Source organism: Oncorhynchus mykiss, chromosome 27 (genome assembly GCF_013265735.2).
Source record: "Oncorhynchus mykiss isolate Arlee chromosome 27, USDA_OmykA_1.1, whole genome shotgun sequence".
NCBI classification, from domain to species: domain Eukaryota; kingdom Metazoa; phylum Chordata; class Actinopteri; order Salmoniformes; family Salmonidae; genus Oncorhynchus; species Oncorhynchus mykiss.
Window position 1 is genome coordinate 43,218,588 of NC_048591.1, and position 13,270 is coordinate 43,231,857.

Sequence of the window (13,270 nt, forward strand, 5' to 3'; positions counted from 1 at the left end):
CTATGGACTTGAAACTGAAAGGTTGCAAGATCGAATCCCCGAGCTGACAAGGTGAAAATCTGTTGTTCTGCCACTCAACAAGGCAGTTAACCCACTGTTTCCGATAGGCCGTCATTGAAAATAAGAATTTGTTCTTAACTGACTTGCCTAGTTAAATAAAGGTAAAATAAAAATTTGAGCTGTTAAACAATGGGGAATAGTATGCTCATCCTTCTGCAGCCTGCAGCTTGCAGCTTGCCTGCCAATGCATGCTTTGTCCCAATCAAGTACCCAAACTAACTGGCTAAAGTTGTCTCGCTTGCTAGCTAGCTGCACGACATAGCCAAAAGTATGTGGACACCTGCTCGTCAAACATCTCATTCCGAAAATCATGGGCATTAATATAGAGATGGTCCCCTCATTGCTAAAATAGCCTCCACTCTTCTGGGAAGGCTTTCCACTAGATGTTGGAACATTGCTGCAATAACAGCCTCCACTCTTCTGGGAAGGCTTTCCACTAGATGTTGGAACATTGCTGTGGAGAAACATTCTTCCATTCAGCCACAAGACCATTAGTGAGGTTGGGCACTGTCGTTTGGCGATTAGGCATGGCTTGCAGTCGGAGTTCCCAATTCGTCCCAAAGATTCCTACCATCTCATCTGTCACAGCTGCTGTCTGACTTATCATTGCTCGCTATCCCTATCCAGCATTCCTAAATTACAAGTGATGATTTTGTGTGTGTGTGGAGAGAAGAAGAGCGCGGAGCATCAATTCATTCATACATGCCAATGAACAGTATGTAGGCTGTGACTGGAAGCAGGGAGACGTGGGATGTTGCCGGTGCCTTGAAATAACTGTCTGGTTATGCCGGGTACGGCCTGCTGTCTGCCTGGTTGTCTAGTCTCTCTAAATTCAGCCCTAGGGTTATGTGGCGGGTAGGATTCTCTAAATTCAGCCCTAGGGTTATGTGGAGGGTAGGATTCTCTAAATTCAGCCCTAGGGTTATGTGGAGGGTAGGGTTCTCTAAATTCAGTCCTAGGGTTATGTGGAGGGTAGGATTCTCTAAATTCAGTCCTAGGGTTATGTGGAGGGTAGGGTTCTCTAAATTCAGCCCTAGGGTTATGTGGAGGGTAGGGTTCTCTAAATTCAGTCCTAGGGTTATGTGGAGGGTAGGGTTCTCTAAATTCAGTCCTAGGGTTATGTGGAGGGTAGGGTTCTCTAAATTCAGTCCTAGGGTTATGTGGAGAGTAGGGTTCTCTAAATTCAGTCCTAGGGTTATGTGGAGGGTAGGGTTCTCTAAATTCAGTCCTAGGGTTATGTGGAGGGTAGGGTTCTCTAAATTCAGTCCTAGGGTTATGTGTCCTAGGGTTATGTGTCCTAGGGTTATGTTTCCATCAGTACAAGTGATTGTGAAGTCCAGTCCTGCTGAGTTTGAGAAACATCTCATATATATCCACAGTTCCAAGTGTGTCTTGGATTTTGCGTTGGCTCAACAGTAACTACGGGTGAATTTGCAGCTTCCAACGTAGCTTAAAATTTCAACAACAAAAAAAGTCCTAAAGCCATTGACTGGAATTGTGCTGAAGTGACCATTAGCTAGAATCTGACCTAATATTTACAATAGGAAGGTCTCAAATGGCACGCTTTCCCCTATGGGTCTTAGTGCACTACTTTGACCATGTAGGGGATAGGGTGTAATTTGGGTGGTGCTCTTGTAACCGATGTGAAATGGCTAGCTAGTTAGCGGTGATGCGCGCTAATAGTGTTTCAGTCGGTGACGTCACTTGCTCTGAGACCTTGAAGTAGTGGTTCCTCTTGCTCTGCAAGGGACCGCGGCTTTTGTGGAGCGATGGGTAACGATGCTTCGTGGGTGACTGTTGTTGATGTGTGCAGAGGGTCCCTGGTTTGCGCCCGGGTCGGGGCGAGGGGACTGACTAAAGCCATACTGTTACACTCTCACAGGATGTAATGTATGGCGTTACCAGTTGGGTCAAAGGTTCTACCTGATTGATCTAGGGATGCATCTCGAATGGCACCCTTTTCCCTTTATAGTGCACTACTTTTGACCAGGGCACAGGGAATAAAGTAGTACTCTGTGTAGGGAATAAAGTCGTGCTCTGTGTAGGGAATAAAGTCGTTCTCTGTGTAGGGAATAAAGTCGTTCTCTGTGTAGGGAATAAAGTCGTACTCTGTGTAGGGAATAAAGTCGTTCTCTGTGTAGGGAATAAAGTCGTGCTCTGTGTAGGGAATAAAGTAGTACTCTGTGTAGGGAATAAAGTCGTACTCTGTGTAGGGAATAAAGTCGTACTCTGTGTAGGGAATAAAGTAGTACTCTGTGTAGGGAATAAAGTCGTGCTCTGTGTAGGGAATAAAGTCGTACTCTGTGTAGGGAATAAAGTAGTACTCTGTGTAGGGAATAAAGTCGTACTCTGTGTAGGGAATAAAGTCGTACTCTGTGTAGGGAATAAAGTAGTACTCTGTGTAGGGAATAAAGTCGTGCTCTGTGTAGGGAATAAAGTCGTACTCTGTGTAGGGAATAAAGTCGTACTCTGTGTAGGGAATAAAGTCGTACTCTGTGTAGGGAATAAAGTAGTACTCTGTGTAGGGAATAAAGTCGTGCTCTGTGTAGGGAATAAAGTAGTACTCTGTGTAGGGAACAAAGTCGTACTCTGTGTAGGGAATAAAGTCGTTCTCTGTGTAGGGAATAAAGTAGTACTCTGTGTAGGGAATAAAGTCGTACTCTGTGTAGGGAATAAAGTAGTACTCTGTGTAGGGAATAAAGTCGTACTCTGTGTAGGGAATAAAGTAGTACTCTGTAGGGAATAAAGTCGTGCTCTGTGTAGGGAATAAAGTAGTACTCTGTGTAGGGAATAAAGTCGTACTCTGTGTAGGGAATAAAGTAGTACTCTGTGTAGGGAATAAAGTCGTGCTCTGTGTAGGGAATAAAGTAGTACTCTGTAGGGAATAAAGTCGTGCTCTGTGTAGGGAATAAAGTCGTGCTCTGTGTAGGGAATAAAGTCAGTGTGTAGGCGTGGTCGAGGGGGTCGCGGCAGTGTGTAGGCGTGGTCGAGGGGGTCGCGGCAGTGTGTAGGCGTGGTCGAGGGGGTCGCGGCAGTGTGTAGGCGTGGTCGAGGGGGTCGCGGCAGTGTGTAGGCGTGGTCGAGGGGGTCGCGGCAGTGTGTGGTCGAGGGGGTCGCGGCAGTGTGTAGGCACTCCCTTGTCTGTCATGGCAGGGCCTCAGTTTTGGAGCCTCCAACCTTATTCCACAGACAGATACATACACAAAGACTTCCTCCCTTGTTATTAAGTGTTGATGTGGTGGTCTGGTTTCAGCATGGGTCCATAGAGAATTCCCCCCCCCCCCACCTTCACAGATCAATGAAAGAAAAGAAACTCCAAGAGGAGGATACAATATCTGTAACAGGAGTAAAGAGCCTGAATTAATTGAACACAAACACATTATTAATTTCAGCTCGGTACGCACAGCCAGGTGAAACGTGAAACCAATCTGCCTGCTGCTAAAGCTGGAAAAACAAGTTGTAATTCAGACCAGTGGCTTTAGGTATCCTGGCTTTTTATATTCCTCGAGGTTGGGGAATGGTTGGCGAATGGTTGGGGAATGGTTGGGGAATGGTTGGCGAATGGTTGGGGAATGGTTGGCGAATGGTTGGCGAATGGTTGGGGAATGGTTGGGGAATGGTCCACTGTCTACTTTTCCAAATGGCATCCTATAACTTCATATGTAGTGCACTATTTTTAATCAGGAGTAGTGCCGGGGGCCGGGAGTAGTGCCGGGAGTAGTGCCGGGGGCCCGGAGTAGTGTCGGCCGTGTAGGGTGCCCGGAGTAGTGTCGGGGGCCGGGAGTAGGGCTGGGGGCCGGGAGTAGCGTCGGGGAGTAGCGTCGGGGAGTAGCGTCGGGGTGACTGGAGTAGCGTCGGGGTGACTGGAGTAGCGTCGGGGTGACTGGAGTAGCGTCGGGGTGACTGGAGTAGCGTCGGGGTGACTGGGGTAGCGTCGGGGTGACTGGAGTAGCGTCGGGGTGACGGGAGTAGCGTCGGGGTGACGGGAGTAGCGTCGGGGTGACTGGAGTAGCGTCGGGGTGACTGGAGTAGCGTCGGGGTGACGGGAGTAGCGTCGGGGTGACTGGAGTAGCGTCGGGGTGACTGGAGTAGCGTCGGGGTGACTGGAGTAGCGTCGGGGAGTAGCGTCGGGGTGACGGGAGTAGCGTCGGGGTGACGGGAGTAGCGTCGGGGTGACGGGAGTAGCGTCGGGGTGACGGGAGTAGCGTCGGGGTGACTGGAGTAGCGTCGGGGTGACTGGAGTAGCGTCGGGGTGACGGGAGTAGCGTCGGGGTGACGGGGGTAGCGTCGGGGTGACTGGAGTAGCGTCGGGGTGACTGGAGTAGCGTCGGGGAGTAGCGTCGGGGTGACTGGAGTAGCGTCGGGGAGTAGCGTCGGGGTGACTGGAGTAGCGTCGGGGTGACTGGAGTAGCGTCGGGGTGACTGGGGTAGCGTCGGGGTGACTGGAGTAGCGTCGGGGTGACTGGAGTAGCGTCGGGGTGACGGGGGTAGCGTCGGGGTGACTGGAGTAGCGTCGGGGTGACTGGAGTAGCGTCGGGGTGACTGGAGTAGCGTCGGGGTGACTGGGGTAGCGTCGGGGTGACTGGGGTAGCGTCGGGGTGACGGGAGTAGCGTCGGGGTGACTGGAGTAGCGTCGGGGTGACGGGAGTAGCGTCGGGGTGACTGGAGTAGCGTCGGGGTGACTGGAGTAGCGTCGGGGTGACTGGAGTAGCGTCGGGGTGACTGGAGTAGCGTCGGGGTGACTGGAGTAGCGTCGGGGTGACTGGAGTAGCGTCGGGGTGACGGGAGTAGCGTCGGGGTGACGGGAGTAGCGTCGGGGTGACTGGAGTAGCGTCGGGGTGACTGGAGTAGCGTCGGGGTGACGGGAGTAGCGTCGGGGAGTAGCGTCGGGGTGACGGGAGTAGCGTCGGGGTGACGGGAGTAGCGTCGGGGTGACGGGAGTAGCGTCGGGGTGACTGGAGTAGCGTCGGGGTGACTGGAGTAGCGTCGGGGTGACGGGAGTAGCGTCGGGGTGACTGGAGTAGCGTCGGGGTGACTGGAGTAGCGTCGGGGTGACGGGGGTAGCGTCGGGGTGACGGGGGTAGCGTCGGGGTGACTGGAGTAGCGTCGGGGAGTAGCGTCGGGGTGACTGGCGTAGCGTCGGGGTGACGGAAGTAGCGTCGGGGAGTAGCGTCGGGGAGTAGCGTCGGGGTGACTGGAGTAGCGTCGGGGTGACTGGAGTAGCGTCGGGGTGACGGGAGTAGCGTCGGGGTGACTGGAGTAGCGTCGGGGTGACGGGGGTAGCGTCGGGGTGACGGGGGTAGCGTCGGGGTGACTGGAGTAGCGTCGGGGTGACTGGAGTAGCGTCGGGGTGACTGGAGTAGCGTCGGGGTGACGGGGGTAGCGTCGGGGTGACGGGGGTAGCGTCGGGGTGACTGGAGTAGCGTCGGGGTGACGGGGGTAGCGTCGGGGTGACGGGGGTAGCGTCGGGGTGACTGGAGTAGCGTCGGGGTGACTGGAGTAGCGTCGGGGTGACGGGAGTAGCGTCGGGGTGACTGGAGTAGCGTCGGGGTGACGGGAGTAGCGTCGGGGTGACTGGAGTAGCGTCGGGGTGACGGGGGTAGCGTCGGGGTGACTGGAGTAGCGTCGGGGTGACGGGGGTAGCGTCGGGGTGACTGGAGTAGCGTCGGGGTGACGGGGGTAGCGTCGGGGTGACGGGAGTAGCGTCGGGGTGACGGGAGTAGCGTCGGGGTGACGGGAGTAGCGTCGGGGTGACTGGAGTAGCGTCGGGGTGACTGGAGTAGCGTCGGGGTGACGGGAGTAGCGTCGGGGTGACGGGGGTAGCGTCGGGGTGACGGGGGTAGCGTCGGGGAGTAGCGTCGGGGTGACTGGAGTAGCGTCGGGGTGACGGGAGTAGCGTCGGGGTGACTGGAGTAGCGTCGGGGTGACGGGAGTAGCGTCGGGGTGACTGGAGTAGCGTCGGGGTGACTGGAGTAGCGTCGGGGTGACGGGAGTAGCGTCGGGGTGACTGGAGTAGCGTCGGGTGACTGGAGTAGCGTCGGGGTGACTGGAGTAGCGTCGGGGTGACTGGAGTAGCGTCGGGGTGACGGGAGTAGCGTCGGGGTGACTGGAGTAGCGTCGGGGAGTAGCGTCGGGGTGACGGGAGTAGCGTCGGGGAGTAGCGTCGGGGTGACGGGAGTAGCGTCGGGGTGACTGGAGTAGCGTCGGGGTGACTGGAGTAGCGTCGGGGTGACGGGAGTAGCGTCGGGGTGACGGGAGTAGCGTCGGGGTGACGGGAGTAGCGTCGGGGTGACTGGTGTAGCGTCGGGGTGACGGGGGTAGCGTGGGGCTGTTTGCTCTGATGGTGAGAGCTCAGACAGATTCCAGATCTGGGTTTAGCTGAAGGACCTCAAGATGATACACGGAGGGAGATGTACAAAACATTAGGAACGCCTTCCGAATATTGAGTTTCACCTGCACAGCCTCCATTTGTCGGGGCGTGGACTCTACAAGGTGTCTAAAGAGTTCCACAGTGATGCTGGCCCATGTTGACTCTACAAGGTGTTGAAAGAGTTCCACAGGGATGCTGGCCCATGTTGACTCTACAAGGTGTCTAAAGAGTTCCACAGGGATGCTGGCCCATGTTGACTCTACAAGGTGTTGAAAGAGTTCCACAGGGATGCTGGCCCATGTTGACTCTACAAGGTGTTGAAAGAGTTCCGCAGGGATGCTGGCCCATGTGGACTCTACAAGGTGTCTAAAGAGTTCCACAGGGATGCTGGCCCATGTTGACTCTACAAGGTGTTGAAAGAGTTCCACAGGGATGCTGGCCCATGTTGACTCTACAAGGTGTCTAAAGAGTTCCACAGGGATGCTGGCCCATGTGGACTCTACAAGGTGTTGAAAGAGTTCCACAGGGATGCTGGCCCATGTGGACTCTACAAGGTGTCTAAAGAGTTCCACAGTGATGCTGGCCCATGTTGACTCTACAAGGTGTCTAAAGAGTTCCACTGGGATGCTGGTCCATGTTGACTCTACAAGGTGTCTAAAGAGTTCCACAGTGATGCTGGCCCATGTTGACTCTACAAGGTGTTGAAAGAGTTCCACAGGGATGCTGGTCCATGTTGACTCTACAAGGTGTCTAAAGAGTTCCACAGTGATGCTGGCCCATGTTGACTCTACAAGGTGTTGAAAGAGTTCCACAGGGATGCTGGTCCATGTTGACTCTACAAGGTGTCTAAAGAGTTCCACAGTGATGCTGGTCCATGTTGACTCTACAAGGTGTTGAAAGAGTTCCACAGTGATGCTGGTCCATGTTGACTCTACAAGGTGTCTAAAGAGTTCCACAGTGATGCTGGTCCATGTTGACTCTACAAGGTGTTGAAAGAGTTCCACAGGGATGCTGGTCCATGTTGACTCTACAAGGTGTCTAAAGAGTTCCACAGTGATGCTGGCCCATGTTGACTCTACAAGGTGTTGAAAGAGTTCCACAGGGATGCTGGTCCATGTTGACTACAAGGTGTCTAAAGAGTTCCACAGGGATGCTGGTCCATGTTGACTCTACAAGGTGTCTAAAGAGTTCCACAGTGATGCTGGCCCATGTTGACTCGAATGCTTCCTACAGTTGTGTCACGTTGGCTGGATGTTCTTTGGATGTTCTTTGGATGGTGGACCATTGTTGATATGCAGAGGAAACTGTTGAGCGTGAAAAACCCAACAGCGTTGCAGTTCTTTACAGACTCAAACCGGTGCGCCTGGTACCTACTACCATACCCCTGTTCAAAGGCACTTATAGATATTTTGTCTTGCCCATTCACCCTCTGGATGGCACACAGACACAATCAATGTCTCAATTGTCTCAAGGCTTAAAAATCCTTCTTTAACCCGTCTCCTCCTCCTTCATCTACACTGATTTGAAGTGGATTTAACAAGTGACATCAATAAGGGATCATTTCACCTGAATTCACCTGGTCAGTCTGTCATGGAAAGAGCAGGTGTTCTTCATGTTTTATCCACTCTGTGTATAGGGTCTGGCTGGCATATCACAATATGTTTGTGATATCTACTGCGCTGTGATTTGAATTTTGTGAGGGGGGGGGGGAGAAAACAGAAAACCGATCCCATCCCTAATGGGCATGCTGGTAATCATTAAGGACTGGATCTTTTTTCAAGATCATTTTTTTTCTTCCAAATTGTATTGAAGCTAAGTACATACAAAATCCTAAAGGGTAAAGCCTGTCTCATTCTGCTTTCCACCAGACACTGGGAGAGGAATTCACCTTTTCAGCAAGACAATAGCCTTAAACACAAGGCCAAACATAGCATCTAGTCTGTCTGAGGAGACGGTGCTTTCCTCTCCTTTTGTATTTCCCGTCGTCTTATCAGTTGTTGCTGTCGGGATGCACACACACTATCTAACATATGCTGCAGAAGCACATCTCTCTAATAGGGAGCCTGTAATAATTGCTTTGCTGATGTGCGAAGGTCCGCCTGAACCCCTGTAATAATTGCTTTTAGGGAAAGGGCAGGATGACAGCATCGTGTGTGTGTGTGATCGCTCTTTTCAATTATGTTACGTCTGCATCACAGATAAAGTGCGTGTCTGCTACTGTGTATCCATTATTGTTTCATAAGGTGTGACTGGTGTTACTGTGCGTCAACATGCGTGGGTGTTTTGAGAGTAGCGTCAGGCAGTCGTCAGAGCAGATTAATGATGCCTTGTTGAGCTTTGCCAAGAAAGACCCATCAAAGCCGTCAGTCAAATGTCACAGAAGATAAGAGACAAGCGAAGGAGAGTGTGCAGGGCCGGCTCTAGGTATAAGCGACATAAGCGGTTGCTTTGGGCCCCCTGCTGCTAGGGGGCCCCAGACAGAAAACATATGTCATATATTTATATGTATGTATGTATGTATTATATGTATGTATGTACACACCACACACAACACCACTACTACCACCAGTCAAAACACACCACCTCATTCAAGGGTTTTTCTTTATTTTTACTATTTTCTACATTGTAGAATATAGTGAAGACATCAAAACACATATGGAATCATGTAGTAACCAAAAGTGTTAAACAAATCAAAATATATTTGAGATTCTTCACCCTTTTCCTTGATGACCGCTTTGCACACTCTTGGCATTCTCTCAACCAGCTTCACCTGGAATTATTTTCCAACAGTCTTGAAGGAGTTCCCACATATGCTGAGCACTTGTTGGCGGCTTTTCCTTCACTCTGCAGTTCAACTCATCTCAATTGGGTTGAGGTCAGGGGATTGTGGAGGCCAGGTCATCTGATGCAGCACTCCATCACTCTCCTTCTTAGTCAAATAGCTCTTACACAGCCTGGAGGTGTGTTTTGGGTCATTGTCCTGTGGAAAAACAAATAATAGTTCCACTAAGAGCAAACCAGATGGGATGGTGAAACACTGCATAATACTGTGGTAGCCATGCTGGTTAAGTGTGCCTTGAATTCTAAATAAATCACAGACAGTGTCACCAGCAAAGCACCTCCACACCATCACACCTCCTCCATGCTTCACGGTGGGAACCACACATGCAGAGATCATCTTTTCACCTACTCTGCGTCTCACAAAGACATGGCGGTTGGAACCAGAAATCTCAAATTTGGACTCATCAGACCAAAGGACAGATTTCCCCCGATCTAATGTCCATTGCTCATGTTTCTTGGCCCAAGCAAATCTCTTCTTCTTATTGGTGTCCTTTAGTAGTGGTTTCTTTGCAGATATTTGACCATAAAGACCTGATTCACGCAGTCTCCTCTGAACAGTTGATGTTGAGGGGTGTCTGTTACTTGAACCATGTGAAACATTTATTTTGGCTGAAGTCTGAGGTGCAGTTAATTGCTGATTTTCTGAGGCTGGTAACTCTAATGAACTTATCCTCTGCAGCAGAGGTAACTCTGGGTCTTCCTTTCCTGTGGCGGTCCTCATGAGAGCCAGTTTCATTATAGTGCTTGATGGTTTTTGCAACTGCACTTAAACTTTCAAAGTTCTTGAAATTTTCCGGATTGTCTCGACCTTCATTTCTTAAAGTAATGATGGACTGTCATTTCTCTTTGCATATTTGATCTGTTCTTGCTGTAATATGGACCTTTACCAAATAGCACTATCTTCTGTATACCAACCCTACGTTGTCACATCTCAGCTGATTGGCTCAAACGCATTAAGAAGGAAAGAAATTCCACAAATGAACTTTTAACAAGGCACACCTGTTAATGGAAATGCATTCCAGGTGACTCCCTCATGAAGCTGGTTGACAGAATGCGAGGAGTGTGGAAAGCTGCCATGGAAAGAATATGAATTATATTGATTTGTTTAACACTTTTTTTTTTTTTTTTTTTCTTTTTTTTTGGTTACTACATGATTCCATGGGTTGTTTCATAGTGTTGATGTCATCACTTATTATACAATGTAGGAAATAGTAAAAATATATAAACTCTTGAAAGAGTAGGTGTCCAAACTTTTGACTGGTTCTGGTTCTGTATGTCCAAACTCAGAATCAAAAATAAGAAACATTTTGTTTGGTTTTTCTTTGGATTTTCTCCGACCATATCAATTATGTTATAGTCTCACAATAATGCATGAGATTTCTACGAACTTCAAAGTGTTTTCTATCCAATGGTACCCAAATTATATGCATATCCTGGCTTCTGTGCCTGAGCAACAGGCTGTTTACTTTGGGCACGTCAGTCGGTCAGGAAGTGGAGAACAACGTTCCCTGTGGTAGATGATTTTCTGTATTTTGAGCGCTGTCGGGGACACATCTGAAATCCGGCTACACGTTAACAGGATTATTAGGGAAATCGTTCCTCTTGCGAATTATGTTCACGTTTTAATCAAACTATTATAATCTGACTATCCATAATCTCATTGTGCATGTAACAGTACTCATTCTATTACAATTTTTTTTTTAATAAAAACATATTTAATCACAATAATTCATAAACCAAATTGTTATCCGTATAAAACACTAATTGGTAGCTAAACCTGTTACTTCGGTGTACTCTCATAATCCTCCGTCACCAGGGAGAATAATTAGAATGTATCTTTAAGAGGAGGGTGTATCGGAATGTTATGACACTAGGCAATATTTCTTAAACTTACAGAAGGCAAATTTCTGCGAAATGGAATATAAATGTTTGATATTAGACGACAGGGGGCCTTCAACATTATTGTGTTCGAGTATTTCTATTAGAGCTTTTCTGGTAGATGATGTTTTAATGATGTTTAAGACTCCTTTTCTGTCTGTGTCCAAGTTTCCATCCACAGTTTTTATGTGAGTAAAGTCATACTGTGTACATGCTTTTTATTAAAAAAAAATGTTTTTTCGCAACAACTGTGACGGAAACAAGTCGTTTCTGGTACATTTTATAAATGCCGACAGATCATTTTGTTCGTTCGATATGGTGGGATCTTTTTGTGTCGGTAAAATGTGATTATGCAAGGGAACAGCTTTTTTAAAAAATGTGCAAATATTGATCTAACAACCATCTCGGAGTAAACATGGAATTACGCGTTGATATGGTATGTGGTCCTCCTACTATGATTTGGGAACCCGTGCAGTTTATTAGGCTACAGATGAAATAAGTTCTGATCTTCACAGGGTGGTGAAAGTGCACGGGGTGATGAGCTTGATGCTCCTTTACAATAAATATCGAGAGTCGTATTCTGGTCACATGATGATCGATGTTTGACAAATGCAAATATTCTGGCTCTTATTCATCATCATGTAGACTAGCCTACCCGTACTGTATCTGGGAGCTGATGGTTAGAGCTTAGGTGCCAAGACCAGACACCAGGCACATTTTTCTGTTTTTTACGCTATACAGTTTTTGTGACAAAACTATCGGTAAGTTTGAAAAATGCAATTTGAAATGTAATATTTATTTGTTTTACGATAGATGAAAACTTAAGGGGGAAAAAAACAACAATTTTGTGTGCGTTGTCATCATGCACTAGTTATTATCAGCAACAAGCCAGTTTAGTGGAAACACCACTGGTAGGACAATTAGCATAATATATGTTTTTAATGCAGACTTTTGAATATTCTGTCACCAATTGGATGGGAACCTAGCTTCTTCTTCTATGACCAGAAATCAAAGCCTTTTGTTTACTAAACTTTTTTAGGATTGGGGGGGGGGGGGGACATATTTATGCCTTATTTCCCAAAAATATATACTCTTTTTAGCTTTCATTTGACACCAAATTTGATATGCTCTTATAAACTTCACATGTTGGTACTCATGGGTCCTTTTTCTGTGGCAATGACCCAGAGTAACGTGATGTCACACCACCTACTCTGTAAATCAGCCGCCTGTGTAACTGCTCAGGGACAAATTAGAGGCCGGAGGTTGGACGTCCCGTTCCTGGACAGGAACGTTTCTCTCAGCCCAAGAAACAAACTGAACACTGGGAAACGAGAAAAAAAAAACGAGTTGAAAAATGGAACAAGATGGTTGTAAATTAGAGATTTCCCTCTGAGGGATAAATATAATCATTGCGTCTTTTTGTTGCTAAGTGTGTCACTGGGGAAGTCCTATTAAGACTGCTGAATAGTGGAGCTGTTCGCTCTCTCTCTCTCTCTCGGTCTATCCCTTTTTCTCAGTGTCTGTCTCTCTCCCTCTCGCTGTACCTCTAGTCTGTGGCCTGGATTCATTCCTATGGGCTTGTGTCAGCTGAGGGCCTTGACTGTGTCGAGTGTTTTTCTGACAACTTTATGACGTCGGCCTTAGCCTTTCTTTTACACCATAGTTGTACAGTGGTTTTGGCGTGAGATCCATAACGTTGTCAGACAGAGAGAACGTGTTCATTACTGCTTTCTGAGGTCAAAGTGGAGCGTCTCTTCCGTAGCCTACATTTCTCCCGAGGGGATTTGTAATTATGTTGAGGGTAATTCCTACATTGGATATAAGGAATTCCTTGGTAATTTTGTGTGTGTATTTAACTAAAATAACAATACAAAATAACTTGTACAGCTCAGATCATAGTTTTACTCTGCTCTCTTTGTAAAGACAGTATAATGCTGAAAATAAGATGTGTTTTTGTTTTTCTGAACAGAGCCTTTTTTAGGACCATATACGACGTGAACCATTTTAACCTTTTTGTTGGCTCAAGCCTCAAGCTTGATTTCTACCAGCAGTATACAAATGATCTAGAATGTCAAGATCTCTACCAGGATCTGCCTGAAGTTGCCATGTTCTACTGTTCCA

The 13,270-nt window shown here is 48.2% G+C and overlaps 1 protein-coding gene across 3 annotated transcripts in view; it reads left to right on the plus strand.

Annotated features, from left to right (window-relative positions):
• The window catches only part of LOC110508082 (protein-tyrosine sulfotransferase 1), a 100,327-nt gene that overhangs the window by 25,073 nt on the left and 61,984 nt on the right, over window positions 1-13,270 (plus strand). The gene's annotated exons all lie outside the window — the stretch shown is intronic.